At 44.2% G+C, this 23835-nt stretch overlaps 1 protein-coding gene and 2 pseudogenes across 1 annotated transcript in view; 1 reads left to right on the top strand and 2 right to left on the bottom strand.

Annotated features, from left to right (window-relative positions):
* The window catches only part of GALNT17 (polypeptide N-acetylgalactosaminyltransferase 17), a 1717045-nt gene that overhangs the window by 520468 nt on the left and 1172742 nt on the right, over positions 1-23835 (top strand). The window lies entirely within an intron of this gene.
* On the bottom strand, positions 21337-21484 carry LOC146859147 (5.8S ribosomal RNA; annotated as a pseudogene).
* Positions 21771-23509, bottom strand: LOC146859148 (18S ribosomal RNA; annotated as a pseudogene).

Below are 23835 nucleotides of genomic sequence, written 5' to 3' on the forward strand. Positions count from 1 at the left end.
CCTACTGTTGCACCCCCTGGAGTTAGAATAGTAATTTTTACCCCTATACTATCCAACACTTGCCCTACTGTTGCACCCCCTGGAGTTAGAAATAGTAATTTTTACCCCTATACTATCCAACACTTGCCCTACTGTTGCACCCCCTGGAGTTAGAATAGTAATTTTTACCCCTATACTATCCAACACTTACCCTACTTTTGCACCCCCTGGAGTAAGAATAGTAATTTTTACCCCTATACTAACCAATACTTGCCTTAAATGCAATGTAATATTATGCGTTGTAATGGTATGCGTTGTAAAGGTAGTATGCGTTGTAATGGAATGCGTTGTAAAGGTAGTTTTTAAAAATGCGTTGTAGTGTCCTGCGTTGTAATGGAATGCGTTGTAGTGGATGTTGCGTTGTAAAAAATGCGTTGTAAGTGCATGCGTTGTAAAAGTGTGCGTTGTAACGACATACATCCCTTGCAGTCTGGCAAGTTAAATGAAGTTCAAGAGATGCTCAGTTATTATCTGCAACTTTCTCATCAAGAATGACTATATCACAATATATATATATATAACATAATCACTATAACGCATGCATGTGTCCATTTTATTCTCTCCAATACATTATGTCAACTTGTAGTCTCTGCAAAGGGTTTTTGAAGGAGCAGGTCAGTGGTGCTCAAGCAGGTTAACGGTGCAGTGTACTAAGGGGACAAAGAACAAATGCTTCACGGTGCACCAGGTGAGGGGAAGGCCCAAAACCGCTGTATAAGTTATAAGCTAAAAGACAATACAATCACAAAACAAGTCCTGGGCACACGTATACAGTATGCAATTGTTACAAAAATGGAATTATAAGGAGGTCGACACCGGAAGTTCCATGACAGTTGTTTTATGTGAGTAGTATTTCGTTAAAGAAAACAACGCCAGCCTACATGTGTTCCTTCAACAGGTCACTTACCCGTGACTCTTCAGGGCTGGGAACAATATAATACAACATAATCAAAATTTGGAAAACATAATGTCAAAAGGGTACGCAATGTTCATCAATGTAAATAGTGGGGTGACTTCACACAACACACTACTAACCGTGGAAACCCTAAAGAAACCTGTTAAAAAACAAAAGGGCTTGCATCATAATATATACATCAAAAGAAAAAACTCATCAAAACAAAAGTCCCTTTGGAATGGGTTAAAACATGCTAAGATTTGCATTAGAACGTCATCATGACAAGCGGATCTTTCCCACATTCGACGACCTTGACGACGACCTGTAGGTAAATGGGAAGAGGCACTCACAGTTAACTCGAACACACTTATCCACATCTTAATTGAAAACGCCGAACGAAAGGTAATCAAACTGCAGTCAGACATCTCACAACTAGAGCTAGAAATAAGGGATCTGGATCTCAAACAGGCAACCGAGAAAAACGATACAATCCTGAACGAGGTACTCAGTAGACACCAAAACAAAATCAAAGACGCAATGTTCATCAATGTAAATAGTGGGGTGACTTCACACAACACCCTACTAACTGTGGAAACCCTAAAGAAACCTCTTCAAGAAAAAAACGGCTAAAAGAAAAGTGGCTCGCAGCTGGATGCTGCACACATCATAATATATACATCAAAAGAAAAAACTCATCAAAACAAAAGTCCCTTTGGAATGGGTTAAAACATGCTAAGATTCGCATTAGAACAATATCATGACAAACGGAACGCGTGACTGTTTGACTCGAGCAAGTGGGAGCAACACGAGTTCATGCATGAGCGTGCGAGTGACATATGGTGTCAATATTAGTACAAGTAAACTTAGAATTAAATCAAAAGTATAAATGTTCCAATTCATGTAAAACTTACTGTAACCACAAATTACATTTCACTGAAAGGATACTGACCCCTAGCACAAAGGGGTATTATGAGCACCCATGGTTGCGCCACTCCACATAATTAGAAAGTGAACATTGAACTTAAACTAGGTGCCAAATTTGCTCATGTGTTAAAGTAAACAAATGTCAATATCAAAGCGAAATCATGTCAGCGGTGTGGAGCAGGGAAAGCGGCCGAACGGAGTTTGTGAAAATGGCATGCACGTCATTGAGGTCGGAGGAAAAATAAATAATGGAGGTAAGGTTTTACAGGATAAATGCGCTTGCGTGCTTCTAAGGTGGAGAAAGGAGAGATAAATAAAGGCCCGCAATAAGTTGCAAAGCCGCACTAGTGGAGGCCAAGTAGAAGTAGAAAAGTAAAGTGAAAGTGAGATAAAGGCTAGGGAAACTCACCGATGAACCGGTTAACAGGTAAAAGTATGAGCCGCGGATGGGGCAGTCAAAATTTACGAGTGTCACACGGGCGGGTGCGTCCGTGTCTTGGCGGGGCCTGCAAGGAAGCGTGAGCATCGGTCATTATTAAGTACAGAGAAAAGGAGCCGACAAACCTCCAAAACCACGTAGGTAGGAGTTAGTTAATTACCTGAAAGAGCAGGGTCCAGCCTGTGCTCGTCTCGCCGTGGAGAATGGGAGGCCGAGTGTATACAGGAAGTGGTATATATCGGAAAAAGTGTAAAAACGCCGGAGCGCTAACCTTTGTGCGCGCCGGTGAGCACAGGAAGTGGTGTTCAGAATGGGTTACGAATGATTGACAGAATTGGGGTGAAAAGGTAATGTGGGAAAGCACTTGAAACTGCTTAACAGCGGATAACATTGGTCATCATTAGAAATACACAAAGATGAACCGACTTCACAGTCTAGTAGTCGGTGGAAATGAAGCGCGTGGTGCCCATGAATATCACTAATTGATAACATATAGTGCATCACATAATAATAATGTTTTGGGATTGTTTACTAGCAAAAATGCATGCAATAATTTCTAGCATTTGTATGAGGGTGTAGCATGTATATAACCTGACACATTGATATATTACAGTCAAAATAACAGAAAGGATATTTCGGGTAAAAGGAACCAAAACAACACCAAGATGACACATGATATTATGAAAACGAGATCAAAAGGAGAGCTAGAAAATCGGTCATAACGTAGTCATGGTAGTGTATAGAATAAAAAGGGTTGAGAGGACTCATAGAGGAAACAGGCAAAACTAATGCGGGGATTCCCTGGAAAAAAGGCAAGAATGTACTGAAAGTGGTTGTCGGTCATGACTAAGCTAATGAATCAGTAGCACCTAACGTTTAATGAAAGTGAGACAACAACAAGATCATGGAGGGGTCTTAAGTGCCCAAGAAGTATTGTTATTCATGGTCAGTGTTCTGACCATATCTCACAGTGTGTAGGCGCATGATCCAGGTAGCCTCGAGGTGTCTAAGTCTGAGTTCACGATTTCCACCCCTTATGTTAGGTTGGGCAATGTCAATATCAAAAAAAGAGAATCTTTTGTGATCACCTTGCGATGGGCACAATGCCACATGTAGAGCCATTGGGTACCTGGCATCTTGTTGGTGAATGGCTCTGGCATGTTTGCTGATGCGGTCTTTTAGGGCCCTGATGGTGCTGCCAACATATTGGCTACGGCAGGTGCACTCAAGCACATACACTACAAATTTAGTGCTACAGTTAATGTTAACATTGATCTCATAGTGACGTTTGTGGTAGCTCTTGAATTCCTTGACTCCATTCTGTGCCCATTTGCACACTCCACAGCACCCACATTTGTGAAACCCTTTAGTGTGTGGTGTGAGCCAGGAAGCGGTGTTTGCAGAGTGTGGAACAGTCTATTCCTCAAAGTCCTCCCACGTCTGTATGTAATTAAAGGCTTGGTGGTAATGTTCTCACTCAGTGTTTTGTCAGCTAGCAATGTTTATTGAGGCTCTTTCTGATCACTATGCTGAGGTCATTGTAGTCTATTATCAGCCTAGTCTGTGGGATTCGAGGTGCTTTGCGGGTCTTAGGTCGGAGTGTGTTGTCTCTGTTGGTTTTCTTTATTCTGGTTGTTGCTTTGTTGATCATGTCGGGTTTGTAACCTCGTTTAGAGAATCTTTAGAGAATTCTTCATGTCTGACAAACAGTTAAGGAATTCAGTTTCTTCGCTACAATTCCTTCGTGCTCTCACGAGTTCACCATAAGGGATGGACCCTAGCTGAAGTGCAGGGTGGGAGCTGTCCGCATGAAGAATAGCATTGCAAGCGGTCTCTTTACGATGTAATCTACTGTGTAGAAAATTGTCTTTGACATAGAGTTCTAAATCTAGGAATGTATTGGGGGATGTGCTGTGGCTGCACGTGAACCTCATGTCCATGTCATTACAGTTTAGGTGGTCACAAAAGTCATCTATCTCTTCTTGTGTGCCGGACCAGAGGAGAAGATAATCGTCGATATATCGGCCCCAGTATACGAAAGAATTAGTCCAGTGTGCTCCCTTCTTACCCCAGATCCAAATTATCTCTAATGAGCCCATGTAGAGGTTTTCTCAAGTTGCATCCAACTCTGTGGTGATGCTTTGCTCCTGCATGACAGAGGCTGTTGAATAGATGAGCATCAGCTGTCGCAAATTTAATGACAGGAAGACTGAGGTTCTCATCCTCAGTAAGTAACCTTCAATTTGGTCAACTGCCAAGTGGCCTGACTCCCTGGGCACTTTACCTACACCCAAGCCAAAAATCTAGGCATATGGTTTAACTCAAGGCTATCTTTGATAATGAAATCATGAGCCTTGAGGAGCAATGCTTCAGCATTTAAAAAACTCTGAAGACAAGCCTTGTTTTCCTGCCAGAGGTAGCCAGGATGACAGTAGTTCAGTCCTTGATTATGTCCAGACTGGACTGCTGCAATGTCCTGTATCTTGGGGTCTGTCATGCACGATTAATGTGGCTCCACTGTGTGCAGAATATGGAAGCTTGGCTACTACTAAATCTGCCTAGATGCTACCTCTCAGCTCCAGCTCTGGCAAAGTTGCATTGGCTTCCCTTGAGGGAATGGGTTTCCTTCAAAGCCATGTGTTATTGCCACAAAATTCTCAACCACAAGGGCCCTAGTTATTTGCATCCTTCGATTGCATCCCATTCCCCTAAAACTTGAGATCAACTGAGGTTTCCCTAGCATGTATTCCCAGCATCAAAAGAGCCCATATCGGAGGCAGCTCTTTCAACTATTTGGCAGCCAAGCTGTGGAAATCCCTCCCTCTCTCGCTTAGGCAGGAAAAAATATCCTTCCGTAAGAAACTAAAAACCTGGCTCTTTAGATCAACTTAATCTCAGTTATTGTGGAACATTATGCTCTGCATTGTAGGAATAAAACCCCAGGACTGGGACATGTCAGCAGACATAACTATGCGCTCCACAAATCTTCTTCTTATTTTTATTATTTCGCTTTTCATTAGCTTTTGGGTGGAGCAAAGCATGTACTGAGTGCCAAACTTGTCTTCGGCATAACATTTAAAGACCAGTGCCTTCTTTACTATTCATCAAACAGCATGTCACTGCAACGGTCATCTCCCTCTGGTGCACAGCCATAGGCCCCAGGAACCATGTTATGAAAAAGCAGAAACCTCCATTTGGCAGCACTCAAAAATGGACTGGCACTCCCCAAAAGCCTTCAGATGTGGGTTTTAAGTGAAGCTTGGTTCAGGAGCCCCAACAGTGCATTCTGGTCAGTATGGGCCACCTTTTGCAAGGTTGCAGTTCACCCAGTTAGGCAAAGCTTAATAAATATTAATTTCTTCCAATATTTTAATTTTGTAGCATGATAACTATTAATCTCTTCAAATCTTTCACTTTCTTAACCTTAGATACGTGTGTTTCGCTCTTCATGAGCTTTTTGGTGGAGCAAATCAGGCAATGAGTGCAAACCTTGTGTGCAGCATAACATTTAAACACCAGTGTCTTCTTAACTTTTCATCAAACAACATGTCACTGCAAGGGTCATCTTCCTCTGGTGCAAATCCATTGGCTCTGGCAACTATTTTATGCAGAAAGCAGGATCCTCCATTTGGCAGTACTTAAAACAGGAATGGAACTCACCAATAGCCTTCAGCTGTGGACTTCCAGTGCCACTTGACTTAGTAGCCCTCCCTGTGCATTCTGGTCAATGCGGTCCATCTTTTACAAGATAGTAGTTCATCCAGTGAAGTAAAGCTTGATGACTATTCATGTCTCCAAATATGTCAACCTCTTAACATGATAACTACTCATTTCTTTAAATCTTTCAAATATTTTTTTCAAATCTTTCATTTTCTTAGCGGCACACATTTCGCTCTTCATGAGCTCGCCATTGAACAAGAGTTTGTGAGTTTGTGTGTTGTTTCATGGATCACAGACTATATTTTGAATAAAGATGGCACAGATTAATAGTCCACACATTACGTTTCCTTGAAATAAGCATTTCTATGTTTGTACAACTAACACTGATGTTGGAAATCCAAATGATGATACAGCATGAATTGGGAGTTTCAAGGCTGGAGTAATACAAAGTGTTATGATAATGTGAATGACTTTTTCTATGCATCATATGTATATATCTATAGCTATCTACATAAACACACACATATATTTACTGAAAGACAAAGGTTAAAGTGTAATTATATGTGAAAAAGGTAGTAAGATTTTAACTTCTGTTAAAAAAACTGGAAATTCACTGAAACATCACTATTGTTTAAAAACATTAAAATTTGTGAGTTATACATATCTGACATGTATAACTTGCAACACCATGGATTTCAGATGTCATCATGTAATATGTGAAGCCATATGCAGTGCATCACAGTAGGGTAGCCTGATAAGGACCATTATCAGGTTACCCCTACTATCTTTTTTTTTTTTTTTTTACATTTTCAGGACACAGGAAATGAGCCCTGGTGTCATGTAATGGAATCAGCAAACATTGACTTTTGTGTTGTGGCCAGTTAATCAGATCTTCCGCTCCTGCAGGACTGTGCATCCCACAGAAGCAAGCTGGCCGATGGGGAAAAAAGCACTCATGACTAAAGATATCTCTCCAGTTTTTTGATTCGCTGTAACATGGGAATGCAACGGAAGTCCTGCGGGAGAAACTGTCACTATATTTATAAAATCTGACCCTTAATTTCTCAAAACTACTGAACAGTTTTACACCAAACTTCAAAAGCACACTATCTGGGTAAAGATCCAGCTTTCTGCCAAATGTTCTGTAATGCTGTTCAGTCATTTTCTCTGTATCATATGGAAAATGCATGTTGAAAAAAGTGTTTTTAGACCAGCCCTTTATCTCAGCCCTTACACCCTGAAACATTTTAGGAAGAAGCTGAGGTGGAGGAACTTTTGTTTTGTAAAGGTTTTTGAATTTTTGACAGGGTCAAAGTTATTAGTACAACAAAATACTCTTCTATCGTAACTATTAGCTTAAAGAATGTATTTAATAAAGTGATATCAATTATTCACTATTAAGGATTGCTTCTCATTGGTGCTTGAATTGAATCAACAGTATGTATTTAAGTTAACTATAAACAGATATGCTGTGCAAGATTTTGAACTGTTAAGATGCACCACTCCAGACAAATTCCTGTTTTTCAAACTCTTAGGAAATCAGGGTCTTATAGCAAATGGAGGGAAACCTCACAACCAACTTTTAGAGCTGCTGATTTAGGGTTGAGATGGGCCAAATAGTCTGTCAACATGTATGTGTGAAATAAGATTGAGCAGCAAACTAATCAACACAGTTCCACTCTAGGTAAATCCATATAAGTGTAGCCACACGTGAATTGTTATGGTTTATTGATTTGTATAGCACACTAATCGTCCAAGAGGGTATTCATGTGCTTTGGCAGGTGTACTGGTTTGTAGTCCCCAAGGTGCCTATGTGAAGAGTCTGGTCTTCAGCTTCGTGTGGAACTCAAGGAGCGAGGAGGAGGCTCTGATTTGTTGAGGGAGGTTATTCCAGGTCCTGGGTGCAGTATAGGAGAATGAACAACCTCCAGATTTGATTTAGCGGATGCGGGGAATGTGTGAGAGTGAGGCAGACCGTAGGTGTCTGGTGGGTTGGCGAAAGTGTATACAGCTGGATAAAATTGGGTTTCTTGTTGTCAGAGTATGTACCCTGTACAAACAAGAACCACAAGCCTAGTCAGGGTAAGTCAGATAATAACACTTAAAAAGAGATGCAATTACCAAGCACATATCTAGAAACAAACAGTCCAAGATACAACCAGTAGATCCTTTTCATATGTTTAATCTTTTTATTCAGGTTTTTCATCTAAAAAGCTACAGCGCAGCCAACACTTCACCTTAACAATGTGTTCTTCAGAGCAATTTTATCCATCCACTTGTTTCCTCTACAGAGTCATCGTGTATGATCAAAAAACAATGGTCCATACTTGAGGCAGAATTCTTAGGTGATTTCAGTTCTTTCCAATGATCAAGCTCATATTGAAATCTTTTTGAGATTATGACTCCAGACGGTTTGCACCATACACAGCAGGTATTCATAATCATTGAAGTCTTGAAACAAGGTGCCCCCTGACTTTACTACAAGGTTGATCATTAGGGAGACCCTCCTGGATGCAACTTACACAGAATGGCCACACGTTTTGGTTGAATTGGCTAAATGTACAACCTTAAACTTATACGTCGCCTGAACTTACGAGGTTTAAGATTTTCATTGGGAGAGAGGCACTGACTGAAGTCGGCTTAGAATTCTACCTTAAGAATGGACCATTGTTTTTTTGATTATACAGTGAGAATCTGTACAGCATACAATTGAAAAATATGACTTCAAAAAGGTTTCAAGAACTTGTACCATAGAAATCTATGGATGCGTAACTTTGCACCAAAGTACCTGTAGATGCGGCAAAAGTTCCCAAGCCAAACAGCTGCAGCGACGGAAAACAAAGAGATGCAACACTGCTGAGACCCTGAGGAGGCAATGCGACAGCCCCGCTGCACGCAGCGGCCGGGTTGCGTCGAGTCCAGTCTGTAGGGGAAGCGATGCGTTGAGTCTTCGTGCCGGGTCCGGTTTGCAAGTGATGCGGCTGCATTGCGTTGCATCAGTCTTCTTCAGCCGCGATCCCACGATGCGTCAGTTCTTACAGCGGTGACAGGCACTGCGACGATCTTCACAGCGGCATGGCGATGCAATGGAAATCGTCTTGCGCCGTCGAGATGCACTGGGGAAACCTGCCGCAAGAAGAGCGATGCGTCGGGTTTGCAGTTCTTTTCATGCTTCTTCTTCTTCCAGCTCCCAAAACAGCAGAAAACAACCTCCAGAGGCCCCACAACATGATCAAGCCCTCTAAGCAGGTCAGAACTCACACAGCAAAGTTCAGGGGGAGTGGAGGTGAAGACCTTTTGTTCCTGGGACTTCAAAACAGGAGGCCAGCTCTCCTCGGGCCCTTGGAGATCTTCTTCAAGCAGGGGACACAGCACAAAGCAAAGTCCTTCTCCTTTCCTTGGCAAAATAGCAACTGCAGGTTTGCCCCAGAACACACAGCAAGGGCATTCCTTCTCTTCAGTTTCTCCAGCTCTTCTACTCAGCAAAGGTTCCTCTTGAATTCCAGGATTCTCTAAAGTTCAGGGGTTTCAGCTCTCATATTTATACCCCAAAAGTCTTTGTTCTCTAGGTGTAAGGGGTCCTGGACCCAGTCCAAACCAGTTCTGGGTGCACTCTGCCAGTGCACAACTTCCTTTATTAGTGTGGGCCAGGGCCATCAGACAGACTGCATGATGTGGAGCCAGCATTGTGGAAGGCAGGCACAGCCCTATTCAGGCCCAGGTGCTACTCCTCCCACCACTCCAAATGCAGATCGGCCTATTCAGCCTAGTGCTGACTCACCCAGACTCATGGAGCCACCCCAGCCCCTGTCACTCTCAAGCTTGGCAGTCAATCCATAACCAGGCAGAGGCACACAGAAAGGTTGGACAATAAAATACCCACTTTCTAAAAGTGCTATTTTCAACCACAGAACTTAAAAACCATCCTCCCTAAAAGATGTGTTATTAAATTCTGAGTTCAGGGATACCAGATAAACATGTTACCCAGCATTCTCCATTTTGTCCTATGGGCAAGATAACCTTTCCATAGTGAAAAACGAAATTGGCAGTATTTCACTATCAGGACATGTTACATACACTAGTACATGTCCTACCTTTCACATACACTGCACCCTGCCCACGGGGGTACCTTGGGCCTACCATAGGTGTGTCCTGTGTGTAAGAAAAGGGAAGGGTAAGGCCTGATAAGTGGGTGCACTGGCCAGGTCGTCAAGGCACTTAACAAACTGCGCACAGGCACTGCGGTGGCAGGCCTCAGACATCCTTTCAGGGCTACTTATGTGGGTGGCACAATCAGTGCTGCTAGCCCACTAGTAGCATTTGAGTTACCAACCCTGGCACACTTAGTGTTATGTTATGTTAGTGCACTTAGTGTACTTTACTGGGGACCTACTAGTAAGACAAATCTGCCAATCATGGACAACCAATCACAATACCAATTTACACAGAGAGCATATACACTTTGCACTGATCAGCAGTGGTGAAGTGCCCAGAGCCCTAAAGCCATCAAACACAGGTCAGGAGGAAAAAGCTAAAAAGTTTGGGGATAATCCTGCAAAAAGGGCCATTTCTAACACAACCCCCTTCCAGCATAAAGCCAGGCTAGACCAATCGATACCTCGATGGGATTCCCTGCTTGGGGCGATAGAACATGGAACTTGGCCCGAACAGCATGGGTCTATTTCTGTTCTACGCCTTCCTGAACCCAGTTGGATCGCTCTATCCCTACTCTCAGGGCCCACTAAGCTAAACCATGGGGAACCCCATCTGTGCAGCACCTAAGCTTAATTTGCTCACAGATGTGTCTGCACTGGTAGACAGTACCCACCTGGCCAACACAGCTGTGTGGCCAGGTCCAGCCCCAGGGTGTGACTCCTGCCCCCCTCCCAGGGAAAACCAGCCACAGTGCCCACTGACAGCTGTCAGTGATTAGAGCTAGGCTTCATGCCTTTGAAGCCTCTCTAACCTCTGTGGTGTCAGAAAGTGGGGAGCAGTAGCCCCAGGTGCCTGGCCCCTTTTCTCCACTCTCCCTCCTGCCAAGTCAGGAATGGCATCTTGACACTGGCCTGCCAGCCCTGGGTCCGTACCCTCAGGCTGACCAGAGGTCACGGACGAGGCTCTCCTCCCTCTACCTCTCCTTCTGGGGTCCCGCACTCTCCTACCAGGAGAGGCGCTCTCAGAACACAACTCTCCCACCAGTTCAGGGCCTCTCTCCTGCAACAGGAATCCCAACCTAGGATCTAAACCCTCTGGTCGGACCGGGGACAGAGGCGAGGAATTCCTCTCTCTGCACCCCCTTCCAGAGCTCTGCACCCTCCCACCTGAAGTGGTACCCCTGGAAGCTAAACCGGTCAGAACACTGCTTACAGATGTCCTTCCCTCCAGGTCAGGTATAACCTGAACCTGGCGTCCCTACATAGGGGCTGAGCACTTGCCGGGCACGCCAGGACTTCTGGGAGCACACACAGCATCCCCGTGAGGTTAACACATGACTAAGGTGGTGTGTGACAGTCTGCCTGGTGCTGATCTCCCGACCCCTGTCAATCTGACAGTGCGTGAAGACCCCCCACAACAGAAGTGGTGTTACCATGATCACTCCTAGGAGACTCAAGACCTTCTTGCTGGCCCCTGACCCACTGGTTCTTCCACTGGGGTCTCGCTCCTCCTCTCACCTCTCCATCTAGACTTCTGCACCCTCCACTTAGGAGTGGCACCGCTAGACACCAGAACCGCTGGAGCTCCATTTACAGATGCCCCAGGTTCTCCTGACACTAGGAGATCCCCCTCAGGAAATGGCCTCCCGGTACAGACTAGGCCCCCCCCCCCCCCCCCTGGTGTTCCCTTATGGAACCAACCAGGTCCTGGGACTGGGTTTTGGGCACCTTGGGAAAAATTATAAGTCTGGTCCCTCAGGGTAATAGCATGTTCTTGAGCCGCTCGGGAAGGCGCATAAGCCTACTGTAAACACCCCACAGACACCACTGAGCACAATACCTTTGCAGGCAGGGGATACAGACATCGAAATCGCTGATCACCATCTCCGAGGCATGGCGGCAACTGATGGGGAGTAGGTAGGCCTTGTAGATGGGGCCCCCATAATTGGTCCTGTGGGGAGGGGCCACCGGCAATGAAGAACACATCGCTTCTGACGTGGGTGGCTGACGAGGTGAGCAACACTGGGAACTCCTTGAATCCCCTGGCAACGTGTTGCAGTAGAGGTTTGTTGAAAAGTCTTCCCGTGGCGCTGAGATGGCATTCAAAGCAGATACAACAATTTCAATCTGCATGGGGAGCTGATCCTTATAATCTACAGTGCAGGTTTGTGGGGCTCCTCTGCAGGTTGGAGAGCGCAGCAATGGTCTGTGTGGAACTGGGCTGCAAGCTTCATGAGTGGCAGAGTCCAGCAGCGTAGAGGGGAAAACAAAGTATTTTATTACCGTGGAACTTCTTAAATAGTAGGCAAGCCAACAAGTTCTTGAGGAACACTTGGAGGAAAGGCAGAGTAAGCTCTCCTTCAGCATCAAGCAGTAGGGCAACAAACAGAAAAGCAGGCCTTCCAAATCAGCAGTCCAGTTGTGTCCTTTATGAAGCACTGTAGTCCTTCTGGCAGAGCTCCAGTTCCAATCTCAGCAGTGCCTGATTTTAGGGGGTTAGAGACCCAGTACTTATACCCAAAAGTGCCTCTGATGTGGGGGTGATTTCAAAACAGCTCTCTGAAGTGCACATGTATCTCTTTCAACCCGGTCCTGTCTTCCAGGCTATTTGTTGGGAGGAATCCGTCCTATGGGGGGGTGGGGGAGGGGGGGCAGGTAACACAGGCTACTCAAGTGAAGTGTTAGCCTCTCCCTTCCATCCTGCCTAATCAGGGCCATCAGAATGCAAATGTATGTAGGTGGGTACCCAGATACACCTATGATTCCTGTGTTGTGGCTGTCTAGAGGGAATTCACAAAGTGTAGCTGCCATTCAACCCAGATGTGTATTGGAGACAGGCTGCAAAGCACACCAAGTTATAAGCATACAGAAATGTCCACTTTCTAAAAATATCATTTCTAAAATAGTAATGCAAAATCTAACATTATCGGTGGGGAGGATTTGTCATTTCCATTCGAAACATATGGAAAATGAAAAAGCTATTACTGTTGGATCAGGAATTTCAGCTTAAAGATGTATTAAGGAGTTCCTAATGCCAGCCTTCGAGAGGGGTAGGCCTCATAGTAGTGATAAACTAATTTGGGTTGTGTCACTACCCTGACATGTAAAGATTAACACACATGTCCATCCTGTTGCTTTCTTGGCACCCTGCCCTTAGGGATACCTTAGGGATACCTAGGGCCTACTTTAGTGGTGACTTATATGTAATAAATGGGGAGTTTAAGGCTGCCAAGTTGAAGTGGCAGTAAACTGCACACACATGCCCAGCAATGGCAGGCCTCAGATAGGTTTGAAAGGCTGCTTATGTGGGTGGCACAATAAGTGTTGCAGGAGTACCACTAGTAGCATTTAGTTTCCAGGCCCTGGACATTTGGAATACCACTTTACAAGGGACTGACAGGTACATTAAATATGCCAATGAGGTATTCACCTAATGTCACAATGTTTAGGGGACAAGCACATGTACTTTAGCACTGGTTAACAGTGGTAATCTGCCCAGAGTCCTAAAGTCAACAAAAATAAGGTTAGAAAAAGAGGAGGAGGAAGGCAAAACATTTGGGGTGAGCCTTCAGAGAGAGCCATTTTCTAACAGCGACTGTTCAGGTATTCTGTGTTGGGTTTGTATGAGTGTGGAAGAAGTTTGAACTGGCTGCGCTTTTGAATGGGGAACCAGTCAAGCTTCCTGCGGTGGGGAGTGATGTGGGTGTGGTGTGGCAGGTCGAGTAGCAGTGTTCTGGATGTTCCGGAGTCTGTGTAGGAGTTGTTTGGATATTCCAGCATAGAGAGTGTTGCCGTAGTCCAGCTTGCTGGTGATGAGTGCTTATATGATGGTCCATCTGGTGTTTTGGGGTATCCAGGTGAAGATGTTTTCAGCATGCATAGGAGGTGGACACAGGAGGTGAACCCTGCATTGACTTCAGCTGTCATGTTGAGCTTGTTGTCTAGCATGATTCCCTAGATTTCTTGCGTTGTCTGTGGGTGTGGCTGTTGGTCCTAGCTCCGACGGCCACCAAGTGGAGTCCCATGGGAAAGTCTTGTTGCCGAAGACCAGCACTTCTGTCTTGTCAGAGTAGAGATTCAGGCAGTTAGTTTGCATCCAGTCTGCTACCATGGTCATGCTGTTGGTGAAGTTGGTTGTGGCGGTGGTTGTTCTGTTCGTCAAGGAGATGATGAGTTGGGTGTCATCGGCGAAGGAGATTGCGGTGATGCCATGTAAAAGGATGATGTTGAAGACCAGTGTTAAGTATATGATGTAAAGCGAGGGGCTGAGGAGTGATCCCTGTGGGTCTCCGCATATCAATTTCTTAGTCTCTGATTTGAAGGGTGTCATCCTGACTGTTAGAAATGGATGGGGGTCTCTAGCTGGCAGAGGTAGGTACCTTTGACCAAATAGGGACCATTGCTTCTAGTCAGGGTAAGGGGGATATACAATTTAGATAACCCCTGCTCACCCCCTTGGTAGCTTGGCACGAGCAGACAGGCTTATCCCAAAGGCAATGTATAAAGTATTTGTACCAACACTCACAGTAACACAGTGAAAACACCGCAAATGGACACAGTTTAGAAAAATAAAGTATCTTTATCTAAACTACATAAGACCAAAACGACAAAAATCCAACATACACAGTTTAAAAATATTACTTGAAAAAGGTTTAAAGAACTTGTACCATAGAAATCTATGGATGCGTGACCATGCACCAAAGTACCTGTTGATGCGACAAAAGTTCCCAAGCCAAACAGCTGTAGCGACGGAAAACAAAGAGATGCGACATTCCTGAGACCCTGAGGAGGCGATGCGACAGCCCCGCTGCACGCAGCGGACGGGTTGCGTCTAGTCCAGTCTGTATTTAAATTCAGGGATGCCAGATTCCAAGTTTCTATCTCACTCCTATGGGAAGATATGCAGGTAAACATGTTACCCATCATTCCCTATTCTGTCCTATTGACAAGATAGCCTTTCAATAGTGAAAAACGAAATTGTCAGTATTTCACTATCAGGACATGTTACATATACTAGTACACTAGTACATGTCCTACCTTTCACATACACTGCACACTGCCTAGGGGGGTACCTTGGGCCTATCATAGGGGTGTCCTATGTGTAAGAAAAGGGAAGGGTAAGGCCTGGCAAGTGGGTACACTGGGCAGATCGACATGGCAGTTGACAAACTGCACACAGGCACTGTGGTGACAGGCCTGAGGCATCTTTTCAGGGCTACTTATGTGGGTGGCACAATCAGTGCTACTAGCCCACTAGTAGCATTTGAGTTACCAGCCCTGGCACACTTAGTGCACTTTACTTTGGACCTACTGGTAAGACAAATATGCAAATCATGGATAACCAATCACAATAACTATTTACACATAGAGCATATGCACTTCAGCACTGATCAGCAGTGGTAAAGTGCCCAGAGACCTAAAGCCAACAAACACAGGTCAGGAAAAAAATAAGAGGAAGAAGCAAAAATGTTTGGGGATAATCCTGCAAAATGGGCCATTTCCGACACTGACCCTTTGGGTTCTTTCTATGAGAAACAAACAGATCCAATTGAAAACAGGTCTTTGTATGCCAATCTCGTAGAGTCTTCTGGTGAGGGTGTTATGGGAGATAGTGTTGAAGGCTTCAGAGAGATCAGGTGGGATGAGGGCCTAAGTTTCTCCTTGGCAGAGGATTATTTGAACGTCAAATGCATTTCTGGCAATCACATATTTACAACCTAGACGTGATTTGAAGCATGGAAACCAAAAGCATGAGTACCTTGACTTGCTCCCATTACACTATTAAGTCAATAGCAGCACTGGCTACATTTGTGTAGAAAAAAACCCAATGTAGACTGAAGTTAGCCCAGGATAGCTTATTTGTTGAAGAGCTAGTTATTTCTATATAAATTGATATTTTTTTATTAGTTGCTTCCTTGTAAAAAAGCTCAAGCCCTCAAGATGCAATCTAAGCAAAACATTTTAGTTCAAGGAGAGAGACTAGCATTTGTTAGAAAGACATTACAGCAATACCAGTTGTTTCCTTCCTCACCACCAGCATTCAACTTGTAAGACTGTAACAAGAATGCGACAGTGGGTGTTAGTTGTCCCTCCTGAGGGAGAAGAGAACCCCATCAGACGGATGAGTCAAATGATGCAAAAGAGCTTATAGAAGCTTGTCAGATCATCCTGACAGCATCACCTGCAATTGTCATTGCTTCGGCAAGGAGGTTGAGCCTGCCAACCTCCAAAACTTCTGGAAACCATTGGAACCTCATGGGAGCACAGGAATTACATCCTGACCTTAGTGTAGCTTCCAGTGCTCAGGTTTCTATGCTATATCTAGCCATTATGCTAACTTACTTTATGTTTCAACCTGACTGATTTACTACTTTAACTTAGGCTTTAGCAGATTTACACAAAATAACCATATTAAACAAAAGGTTGGTCACAGTCATGGCAGTGCTTAATTTGTGCCAGTGTTAGAAGGTGCTCGGGCACTGGTAATTAATTCTTAACCCCGGCACTTATTTTTATAACAGTCTACCACATGGTGGTGCTGTCTGCCTATTTCAGAACAGTACATCAGTTTAGCAAATCAATATACTCTACTAAAATATAATAGAAACACATCCAGGCCATTGGCATTGTCATTTTGCAGTTCTAGCTGAGACTGTGGGTGGTGGAAGCAGCAGTTGCATTCTAAGCGATACCTTGAGCCCTAGCACTTATTTTTTTAGACAGTAAGCACTGAGTCATGGTGATCAATTCACCTGATGTGGCTATAGTTAGGACTCACTCTAAAGAAACATGCATCATAACTGACTGTTTTGTTGTTATAACCGTTTTTTAAACAATGCAAAAGAGCAAAACTTGATAATATGTGTAGTTGCATATGTATTTTATGGAGCAATTGAAACCATGTCAAGTCTAGACAGTCAAAAGATTATTCAGTGTACAACCCCTTCCTTAAACGCATATAATATATGAAATAAACACCTGAATATTAAATAAAAAACATATGCAACCATTTCACAATTAGAATTCCTGGTAAGAATCCCAAATTGACCAATAGATTAAGTTCCCCTTATCCATAGCTGGCAGAATTGCCATTACCAAGATGGTGGTGCTGCCCCAGTTTTTATATTTATTTCAACATTTTCCTATATTCCTGACTTGCAATTTCTTCAACACCTAACAAAGCATGCTAGCTCAGCAGAGTCAACTGGCAAACATTGGCCATGCCCTATGTTAAAGGGGGGTTTGAGATCTCTGATTTCTTCCTCTACTACCTTGAAGTGTAGGCACATTTTGCATATCATTGGTATCACCCAGGTGCTCGCTTGCAATACCTTAAACTGGAATGGATTCAGGCCTGCCCTTATCCCCTCTCAGTCATTATGCCTCAAAGCTTTCCTGGGACTCGATCGGAAATACAGACGCACCCTACTAGGTACTGGGACTGGACCAGGCTCCAGCGTTATTTGGGTGTTGACTTATTATACTCTCCACATATACCCCTCCCTAATAACACTTGGCTCCTTGTGATCAAGGAGACATTGAGGGAGGGGGCATTGGCTGTGTGTCAGCTCCACACAGTGGGCAATCTCTTCATTGATGCCACACAGCTATCCGTGATCTAGCTGAAAGAGGTGCATGACGTGTCCCATATGGACATATTCACTCTATTATACTATGCATCTCTCCTCTTGAAACCTGCTGGGTTAAAAAGGGCTCGGGCTGCGTGGGAAAGAGATTTGGGGATTTACCAGATACAATGTGGTACTACTTTTGTGAGCAGACAAGGTTAGTTTCCAATAATCATCGGCACAAATTATTACACTTTAAACATCTGCACAGGGCATACACTACCCCACACCTCATGGCTAAGATTGGCCCCATTAAATCACACAGCTGCTCTAGATGTGCAGCAGAACACGCCGATGTTTCATACCTGGCGTGGAACTGCACACCATGATTGATCTTTCACGTACCCCGACCCGACTGATGGCACTGCTGGGCTATGTTAAACTATTGCCGGCAGGAGTCCGGGGTTATGTGGCCATTGCTTTATTATTGGCTAATTGCCAAGTGTCCCCACACTGGGAAGGGACCACTGCTCCGACAGTGGAGGCCTGGATCCGAAGATTGAAATATTGTGATTCCAATAGTGACATATATGCAACATTACAGCTGCCTGCCTCTAGACCCAAAAACATATGGCAACCACTGCAAGCCTACTTGCTGCTTTCCCCCACTGATATAGATGGCCCCAGAGATGATTAATGAACATCCACTGGAATTAACGCGAGACCCAGAGCATAAATATAATTTGGTGACGTCCCTGGTATGCACCTCACTACAGCCTACATGACAATACACCTCTGATCGAGATTAGTATATCTGTCTGCCCCCCTTCTTATACTCTCTTTTTCTTTCATTATTTGGAACTGTCTTTCATGGATGAAACTTTCTTCAAATGACAACGAGCGCTGGCGTGCATTGCATTTGTATTGTTTTTTATACATGTTTGCTTTTGCGATTCCCTTCTCTTCACTTGTGTTTTCCCTTTGTATCACTTATTGTTGTAAACACCTATGTATAAAGTTTTTTTTTTTAAATAATTCCTGGTATGAGTGCTTCTAAAATTAAAGAATGGTGTAGCCTAGATTGCCCAGTATAAATCATGTTCTATTTCATTAGGATGTCAAAATATATATTTCACATACAATACCTGCATATTTCATTACTTCTATTACTTCTCATAGTAGTTTTGACTTTTTTTGTCTGAAACAATGGCTGCTAATACTTGAACCACAGTAAAACATTCAGATGGAGAACTCAATTTTAATTGAAATCATACGTAATTTTAAACAAATGAAGCTTAAAACCCAGGTGCAGACCCGGTGGCATTCTGTTTTAGCATTCTCCATATTCTGAGCTGATCAATACTAAGGTAGACACATGCTCTAGAATGTGAGAACTACTTTCAATTATTACCTCCTTTGAACAGCTAGATATACTGGGCCCTTCAGATGAAAGATATGGCTCTTTTAAGATCTAAAGGACATTTGAAGTGGCTCACTGAGATGAAAGTGAAAGGATTTGAAGTACAAATACCATGAGTTGGAGTGAATTAAATAACAAAAGTAGTATAGAATTATATTTGCAGGACACAACAGATTTTACAAGTATTTTGATCAATAAGCCTTACCTAAATCTTGAAGCTGCAGTTACTCACAATTATGAGATTGACTTTACCCATTGTAAGAGTGCATATGCCAAACACACTGAACTAGGAATCTTTAAAAAAAGCACCTGTAGATCGATTGAAAGGCCACTCTTTCACTTAAATTTTAACTAATCACACACACCCAAACTCAAAGTGTTTCCAAACTAAAATGTCCACCTTAGTGGTGCCTGAGCCTGGGGAGCTAAAAAGAGTTAAGCAGCCAGCCAACCCCGCTCTCGACTAAAAAGCCATTTTCCTTGAGTATTAATCCCCCATGAAGTGAGGGATTACAGAACTCAGGGAGAGACACAGGCCAGAGATAGCTGTGCCGGCTGGTCTGCCAGTTATCTGGTCAGCCAGGCCCCAACAGATCATCTTGCTGGCGAGCCAATGGCTGGTCATCTGGTCAGCCAGCCCAGCGACCAGATCACTTGGGCACGCAACACCTTTTCTGGGGTCTGAAGAGTGTTGGGATCAAGCACCTCAACCCAGCATTTGGTTCATCCTGCAGCAACAGTTTTCCTTCCCAAAAGCGGCCCACTAGGCACTTGCATTTGATGAATGGCTCCAAGGCAACAAGCGGGGCTTCTTACCCATTTAAAGTTTGATAATAGATTGAGATTGAGTCGGCCCTAACACTTCTAATCATTCCCTTTACCAGATAAAACTTTGGCTTCCGAGTGCCAGCTATCATGAGGGAAACTTTGGAGGGAGCTAACAACTAGATTGTTTGATTAGTCTTTGGCCCATATACCCAGGCCGGATGACCGATTTGCACATAACAACCGCTCTAGATCTCCACTAGAGTTTCCTCTGGCTTTGCCCAGTCCAGGCATAGTTTACTATGTTTTTGGTTCTGTCACACATGCTCATGCTCCAACTCCCCAACAGAGCAGGTCAGTGGTGTGCCTACCACAAAGCCATAGCAGGAACCCTCCTTAAGTTGCACGTGCCGGCCTTCACCTTTATTGTGCAATAGGGTTTCGATTGGTTCACTAACTCACACATGTGTTACATACCCTGGTTCATATTCCAAGATGGGTCAGGTGTGTAAACAGCATGACCACAGAACCCCGGCACCCACTGTGAGCCTCCCCACCCAGCGTGTACTGAGCACAGTCTGTTCCTGACAACAGTTGCGTCGGGAGCAGGGGGTCTGCATCCTAGCACACCCCGAGAGGAGCCGAGTCAGTTGCGAGGAAGGGCACATTGGTGGTCAATCTCCCTTGGCCCAGCAGACACAGCAAAGCTGCTGCCAGGGATGCTGCAACACTTTCCCCCGGAGCTGGGAGTCACCTGCCACCCCAAAGTCTTCCCAGTCAGAACCTGTCATAGTGCACAACCACAGTGGAAATGCACCCTGCGGGGAATGAGTGCACCCAAACAGCAGTCCAACAGCGGGAATCTGCCCTTCCAGCAACCAACCATCCAACTTGCTGAATCCTCTGAGCGGACTGCACGGACCCCACTCAATTAACTCTCAATGATTTCAAGCCTGTTTGGAATTTCTCTTCAAAGTTCTCAAATCTCGCTTACAGTACTTGTTGGGCATCAGTTTCATGCCTGTATTTAGCACAAGATGGAGTTTACCACCAACTTTGGGCTGCATTCTTAAACAACCCGACTCCGAGAACACCTGATCTTGGCGTGCTGAATCTGCAACTGGCCTAACAGAGCCCATGGTGCATACGAGCAGCCGTGGAACACCAGGGACTCATGCACAGCACACAGCCATGCACCCCTGATTTTTCAGGCGTGGGGCTGAACAGTCATCCAACCACCCTACACCAAACAGTCATGCACAAAACACAGCCCGCATCCCTGGTTTTTCAGGAGTGAGGTGGACTAGTCAGCCAACCACCCTACCAAGGCAGGAAATGGTAGGCACACCAGTGGCATACCTCTAAAGTTGGGCAGGGTAAGGGGTCTGACCTTGGGAGGATGAACAGAACAGAGCCCTCTTCAAAATCCCCAGCCAAATCCTGGAAGAGACCCAGGGCGATTGATTTTCAAGTGACTCTCAGACAGGCGTAGCCCCAGAAGGAAATGTGGCTGCATAGTGCATTGGAAGTGACATTGATAAATGTGTCCTAAAGTTTATATTAATAGTCACAGCTAGCTCCGTACTTCATCATGCCAGACGAGTGATCCACTGCCAAGTTCACCCTATCACTCTTCCTCTCTGGAATTCGGCCACCACAATTTACAAACATTTTTCCAGGAGCAAAACCCGGGATCCCCAACCCTCTACCATAGAAGGCAGGCAAGCAGCAGAGGCAGGAAGCTCCATCACCAGTCCTCTCGGACAGGACCACATGAGTCTTTAAAATCTAACCTAGCCACATTGGACCAGTCCACCAGGTACTTGGCAGCAAGGGAGTGTTGCCCTACCTGCACATCAGCCATCCGCCACCCAACTAGACCAGTGGGAGCCAGTGCTCAACACCTTAAGCAGCCCGGGGGTGCATCTCCTCCCACCCCTCTTTTACTTCCTCTAGAAAGTCAAGTTTGATCATCTTCTCTGTGCTCTACTAGAGCCATTGCCGACCCTGGCGGGGCCGATCTAAGGACTTGACTAAACCTTCCAACTGGCATTAGTGACTGGCAGTGTGTATAAAGGGCAGAGACTTAATCAACTGGAGCTCATGACTCACACTTACTGGGAATTCCTTGTTAATGGGATATAATTACAATCTCCAAACCCTATTACTTACATGGTTCAGCAGGTTTCCCCCACCACCTGTCAGAAAAGGGTTGACACTCGCTGATTTGTTCAGTGTAGTGCATGCAGCTCCGGACAACTAAAGGCTTCACAGACCTGCAATTGCTCAATCTTGCATGCCTGAAAAACACTTTTCCTGTAGAAGTTGAATGCCAACCACTGGAGGTTATGGAACTTGTTATCATGGAGGAGTATAGTTCATTGTCAGAAATAGTCAAACAAATCTCTCTACCAACTAAGAATGGCCAGGCACTTGTGTCCACAGAATTGAGAAAGAGCTATCAAACTCGCAACAGATTCTGTGTCTGGGACAGGTGAGGTTTCCTGCAGTGAGTCAAATCAAGCTGCAGGCTGCACTCCTTTTGGTGCTCTTTTGTCAATTCCTTTAAGTTTCAGCTTTCCTTTAAAACCCAAAGACTCTGGTTTCCTGGAAGCTGCTCATCTGGTCATGGGAATAACTCCCCTGGATTGCGAGTAGGTATCATTTATGGTCAGAACTACAACGGTGTATGATCATCTTCAAACTTTCGACTTGCAGTCTTGATTAATGAAAACATTTGTGGCTTTGGCTTTGTCTTGTGCTGGTCCAAGAATTTCACCTCTAGCACATAATATGACTATCCCTGGATGTCCCTAATAATGGCCCCAGTTCCGAAAAAAAGCAAAATAAAACCAGAATCCTAATCCATTATTGTTAGATGAAGTAGTCAAGCAACAGTTCTGCTTTGAACACTTTAATTTTTTCAAAGTAAATGTTTCGGACCCCCCCATGACACTCAGACAATAGCATCAGTGGTGCACCAAATGGCAGGGTATGGGGCAGGCAGTATCTCCCCTCACGGTACACCACCACCTCGATCCCAATATGCAACTATGAGCGTTTTAACTGCAGCAACTTTAATATATGCTATAGGGGCTGGAATTACTGCAGCTGTTGGCACCAAACTTGCCCTTCAGTAGATCCTTGTTAAATGGTTTAAAGTATTCTCAAAACAGTGACAGGAGCTTGACTGAGTCCTATATTGTTATTTTACATCGCTACCTTCCTGGGTCCGGAGCACCAGCTGTCTTTCTTGGATGGGGTTGCTGTTTCTCTGGCTACCTCTCTGGAATTGAACCTTGATTCCCCATTAACCATGTTCACCAGGGTAGGCACAGAAAGTACCATCAAAAGTTGATAGAGCAAGCATCCTTATGTATTCTTGCTGTCGTGGATATGTGCGATCATCCTGAGGTTATCGTGAGTCACCTAAGCAACAGGTGAGTCTGGTTTTGTTTCAGTCTGATAGTGCAGCACTCGTAGGCATGTATTAGGTCTACAGTTTCCACAGCTAGCTAAGTAAGAGATGAAGCAATCAAAGGAACCATAACTGATTTAATGAGTCATTCACAGTTTTCACAGTATTCACACCGTATTTCCACATGCATGGCTTAATCTTTGAGACAACAATATACTAAAGGGGTAACCCAATTAATCCAACCGCATCTGGGTAAACAAGCACATGCAAATACAAATAATGCATTGTAACCAATATATACTGAACAATAAATAGAAGGAAAACTTCAAATATTTCTTCCAACGAGATTCATTCTCCAGATTAATCATATACAAATTAATATGATTGACAAAAAGCAGTTTAAGCAAACGTTTTTTATGTGTCTATAGGCAAAAAAAGTGTGAAAACTTTTTGTATTTAGCTATATATACACATACATACACTAATATATCATTATATACAATACATAATTTTTAAACCAAAACGTAAATCAAAAACAATAGGAATATATCCT

This window comes from Triturus cristatus, chromosome 3_2 (genome assembly GCF_964204655.1).
Source record: "Triturus cristatus chromosome 3_2, aTriCri1.1, whole genome shotgun sequence".
Classification (NCBI taxonomy): Eukaryota; Metazoa; Chordata; class Amphibia; order Caudata; family Salamandridae; genus Triturus; species Triturus cristatus.